Source organism: Helianthus annuus, chromosome 8 (assembly GCF_002127325.2).
Source record: "Helianthus annuus cultivar XRQ/B chromosome 8, HanXRQr2.0-SUNRISE, whole genome shotgun sequence".
Taxonomy (NCBI): domain Eukaryota; kingdom Viridiplantae; phylum Streptophyta; class Magnoliopsida; order Asterales; family Asteraceae; genus Helianthus; species Helianthus annuus.
Window position 1 is genome coordinate 53,686,349 of NC_035440.2, and position 5,592 is coordinate 53,691,940.

Below are 5,592 nucleotides of genomic sequence, written 5' to 3' on the forward strand. Positions count from 1 at the left end.
TCTCCGTTGGGCTGAGGTGGGTGATAGCCAGATCACGGGTCCAGAACTTGTACTCGAAACTTCTAAGAAGATTGTTCAGATTAGGAATCGTATGGCAGCAGCGCGAGACCGTCAGAAAAGCTACGCTGACAAGCGAAGGAAACCTTTGGAGTTCGCAGTTGGCGATCGTGTCATGTTAAAAGTCTCACCCTGGAAGGGTGTCGTACGGTTTGGAAAACGCGGTAAGCTTAATCCACGTTATGTAGGGCGTTTCAAAATTTTGGAGCGGATCGGTAAAGTGGCCTACAAGCTCGAGTTACCTGCTGAATTGGGTAACGTTCATGATGTTTTCCACGTGTCGCAACTAAAGAAGTGTTTGTCTGATGAAACACTTGTGGTACCGTTTCAAGAGTTGAAAATTGATGACAAGTTGCAGTTTGTCGAGGAACCTATCGAAATTATGGATCGAGAAGTCAAGGTCCGTAAGCACAGTCGAATCCCCAGTGTGAGAGTCCGCTGGAACTCAAGACGTGAACCGGAGTTCACGTGGGAACGCGAAGATCAGATGAAGCTCAAGTATCCTCACCTTTTCCCAACTGAACAATCTAATCTTGATGCAACTGAGGAATTTCGGGACGAAATTCCCTTTCAAGTTGGGGATGATGTGGCGCCTGGGGAAAATCCACAGTTACCTTGATCTAACACCGTACCGTTTTGGATTGCTTGTCAAATTTCGGGACGAAATTTCTTTCAAGTTGGGGATGATGTGACAACCCGATATTTCAAGATCCTTCCTCCATGCGCCTCTTGTTTTACAATCCTGTTTTTATAGTTCATTTTACATTGTATTATTATATTATTTTCGAATGATTAAGAGTCTATGTTTGGTGGTTAATGTTTAAAGTTTAGTGTTAGTGTTTAATGAAAACATAAAGTGATGAATAACCCCCTCGACGAAAGATGGGTCTTTCACCACAAAGGGGCCCGACGAAAGATGAGTCTTTCATCACCTACGGCCCAAATGAAGCCCAATTGGGTGACTCGGCCCTATTCACATTATATAAACTTAAGTATGTGCGTAAACCTAAAGATTTTCATCAAACCCTAAACTCCCTCACCTCCTCTATTTGATACGGCAATTCCCTAATGCTGCGAACTCTTAGTCGATTACGAGTATTCTCTACAACATCTTACGGTTAGTATCTTCCCGTTAATAGTGTGCTATGTGTTGATGTTGTTTTGCTATGTAATTGACTAGGGTTTCGTTATTTAGATCGTAAAGTTAGAACATGTGGTTGAATTTGATATTAAACTATGATGGAAGTAATGATTAGAAATCCTTGGATTAACAAACTGATGATTCGATCGATTAATATGGTGATTCGCATGATAAATTGCTTGTTATGATTTGTATGCGGTTATGTTTTCGTTATGATTGGACCATGTGTTCATAGAACTGATGTCATGCTAAACTAATGAATCTGATTTGTGTGCGATCATTGTATGGTTAGGGTTATTGAGTGTTTAAGTATGATTTGAATGATGAACCCTGTTGTGTTGTGATGGCTAAGAATCATTGTGACACCCCAGGAAAACCAGGAAAACCACGTAACTTAACTAGCTTCCTCAGTAACCACGTGCTAAATTTCAGGACGAAATTCTCTTAACAGGGGGAGAATGTGACAACCCTCAAAATTTCATGTAACCATACGATTTATTTATGTTAATTAAAGTGCTTGATGATTATGCTGAATTACTTAACTGCGTTCTGATTTCTGTGTCATACTTACATGTGTTTGTTAACATACTAGTCTTGTGCAGAAAATTGACTAAATAATCCTGTATGCTTTCCCAAGTGTTGGGAATTAAAAATGTTACAAAAAGATACATAAAAGACACTATACGGAATAACTTAGCACTTTAACGAACTGGTATCAAACCGAACAACCGGACACTACCCGAAACACCAAAATAATGCTAGAAGCATTGTTTTATCATTTCCAAGCTAGTTATGATCCCTAAACATCATAACACCCACTAAAAAATATCTACTAACTAATGTAAGTAACTAATACTTAAATTTGAACTAGATTAACTAACTAATGGTTAGGACCTAGTCTATGGCCAACACATGGCCTATTTAATAAGATTTTATTTCAATATTAAATAGGATCTTGTCTCCTACTACTAAACATATTAACATATGGATAAATGAATGTTGGTGGACAATATATATGACCATAAGTGCCACAACTCATCATACTCATTCCTCAGAAACACTAGAACTTCTTCTCTCCTTCTCCCTTCATTCTCGGCTGAAACATCACCACCATACAACCACCATTTTCAATCAAGTTCCATACATTTCACACATATACAAAGATGCTAGAAGGTGTATAGTGAAGCTTGGAACTTTCGGATCATCAAGGACCTTCTTCGTTTGCTATTAACCACCTCATTTCTACTCTTGATCTTCCCTAGCATAAAAGCTAGTAGTAATTCTCTTGAATCCTTGTTTATTCCATGTTTATGGTGGTTAATAGTTATATTAAGTTGATATATCAAGAACACTAAAAGATCATGTGCAAGAGTCTTGAGCATAGAGCTAACTTAATGATCAAATATTGTTGAAATGTGATGAAGTGATGTTAGTATGAAGTTTTTTTGATTTTGATTGATCACCTGATGATTTGCTTGTTAATATTGATGTTAAATGTCGTTGTTAATCACTAAACATGTTAACGGAACAAATAGAACTTGCGTTAGAACACTATAAGCTGAAAACAGCTTCTGTCCAAGCATTTACAGCCAACTTCAGTCGGCTGTAAACAGGTCAATACTTAACGAAAAATTGATTTTCTTGAGTCTATAACGTGCTATTTCGAAATACGGTTCTAATGGCACTGGAATCATAATTTTTGGACTTCGTTTACTATTTGTAAAGGTCTGTTTTTGGACAGTAGCTCAAGCTGCGTTTTTACTGCAGAAAATAGGTGTTATGTTTTTCGTCATAACTTGAAATCTATGTAGAATTAGGTCATGAAATTTGTACTGTAGATGGAAACTGATGTCGTAGTAATTCTCCCGCTGGAATTTCATAAATCAGACTTACGAGGAATTATAAATAAATTATTCCGTGGACTGCAGTCAGAAAGTGATGAATCTGATTGCAGTCCGGTAAATGATTTTTTATAAAATATTGGTAATGAATTAGATCCCAAGATTTTTACACAATAATGTATGGATCGTTTAGCACCTTCTGTAAAGAGTTGGGAATTTTTAGAGTAAGATAACTATTTTATTAAAATGTCCGAAAACAGCCCAGTTTTGGATATTAAAGTTAAAATGACATAAGTAGTAAATTGCGTGTCTAAATGTCAAGTATGTTACCTGAGGATGACCTAACATGTTATATGTCAATGAAAGTATTATTATGCAATATCGTATGCTTGTTCTTGAGTAGCTATAGGTGGAATGTTTATATGAGTGTGAACTATTGAAGTGAATGCATGTTATGTAGTAGATACGTGTAGGAACTTTATGCTCTATTTGAAACCACTAAATGACTAACTGGTAATCATATTAGGACGTGATTGACCGAACTTGACTGTTAGCTATATTTGAGAGTCAAACCGAGCAACTAAAGGTGAGTTCACACTTTCTACAAGGCATGGGATTCCCGGTGGTTTGGGAATGGGTTAAAGAATTAAAACAAAATATACATATCCTCCTTGGGTAGGATATGTACGGCCATCCTCCATAGGTAGGACGCCAATATTAATCCTGCGTATTCTCCTTGGGTAGAATACGTACGTTCGTCCTCCTTGGGTAGGACAACAACCTTAAAACTTACTAGACAAAACTCTATCATTAAGTCCCTCTTCTTATATCGACTTAATCGCCGAGGCCAATGGCGAGCGGGTCATTAGTTAATAGCGCTATTAGGTTTAACAAACCTCACACCGTGCCAGTCGGACGGGCATGTACTAATGGACTATGGCAAACTGTCAGTGATGATAGACACTGATGTAGGGCACAACTTATTTTCGTTAGAAGTCGATATGTACGGTCTAGTGGTTTACATAGGGAAGCCCCCACTAATCATGGATATGGTTTGGGTAATAAAGAAGGAACTGGTTAATCATACTTTCAACTATGGGGTAACCCCCACGACAATTACGCCAACGAAAGACAAACCATGTTTTCAAAAATAACATAAAACTAAAACAACCAACCGTGAACTCACTCAACTTTGTTGTTGACTCGTTGTTACATGCCTTACAGGTCGCTAGATGCTTATGGAGCTAGCACGATGAGGAGGTCATTGTGGGATGCGAACTATTAAGTCCCGTGCTTAATAATTTAATCTGTGTGAACCTGTTAAACTTATGTTTTGAACTTTAAACTTATGAACTATGGAACTTATGTTTTGGACTTACATTTTATGCTTCCGCTGTCAACTTAAAGTCGGTTACCTTCTTTAGGTCACCAATTATATTGTGGTTGGTTTTATTTACTTAATTATGTTGTTCAATATGATTGGTGGCTCGATCCTGGTCATGTCACGCCTCCAAGCGGTGATACTCCGCATGGTGGATTTTGGGGGTGTGACAATCATTCATGAGTAGACTACACATTCATGGTGTAAAAGTGCCATTTGATCTGATTAAGAAACTGTCAAAGTGTTAGCGTATGTGGCGGTTGAGATTAAGGAGAAACTGTTACTGATTGTTATATGCAGCGACGAAAGACATCTCGACGAATAACATGGTCTTTCGTCGACCAGACTTCGACGAAACACTAGGGTCTTTCGTCACCTGTATTTTCGGCGAAAACAATCTTTTGTCATTAGGGTCTTTCGCCGTGGATTGAACAAACAGAAGAACATAGAGTTTAAATAGTTTTTGGTGCATATAACGATGAATGTGTTTGTCATACGATTACATCTGTTGCATGTTAACAACCTTAGTGAGAAATGAGGAACGTGAACTAACTTATGTGAATAACAAATCCATCTGTTAAATGCTATTAAGTGTCAAGTACATGAGTGTGGACTTGTATGAGTAACTGCTGGGTGATATATGATGATCCTTACTACGAATGCAAATTGTGAAAATTACGTGACTTGGATGATTACGAAACTGATAATATTGTTAACCACGGTAGGGTTGGTTGATTAACTGGAAGGGGTAATTTGATGAATACCGAGCAAATCCAATGTGAGTTCACTGCCTTTTTCAAGCATGCATCCCTGGGAGGGATATCTGGTAACGTTCCATGGAGGAATGTCGGGTATTGGGTTTGACTGGAATGTTAAACCTGGGATGTTGGTTATTACACTCATTTCTATCATTAAGTCCCATCATATACCGATTGGTTGCCGGGGAGGCAACGGGGTTATTAGTTGATAGCGCTATTAGGTTTGGCACCCACACACCGTACCGGGGAGGACGGTCGTGAACTAATTACCTTAACCACTTGACCAATGTGTGATAGAGCATTGGGGTTTGGACAAATAAATCTAGAGCCATCTGCGGTAATCGAGTTAATAACAACATCTAATCTCTGAAATGTTTTATACTCATATCTGGTAACTAAAACGTGTTAACAAAC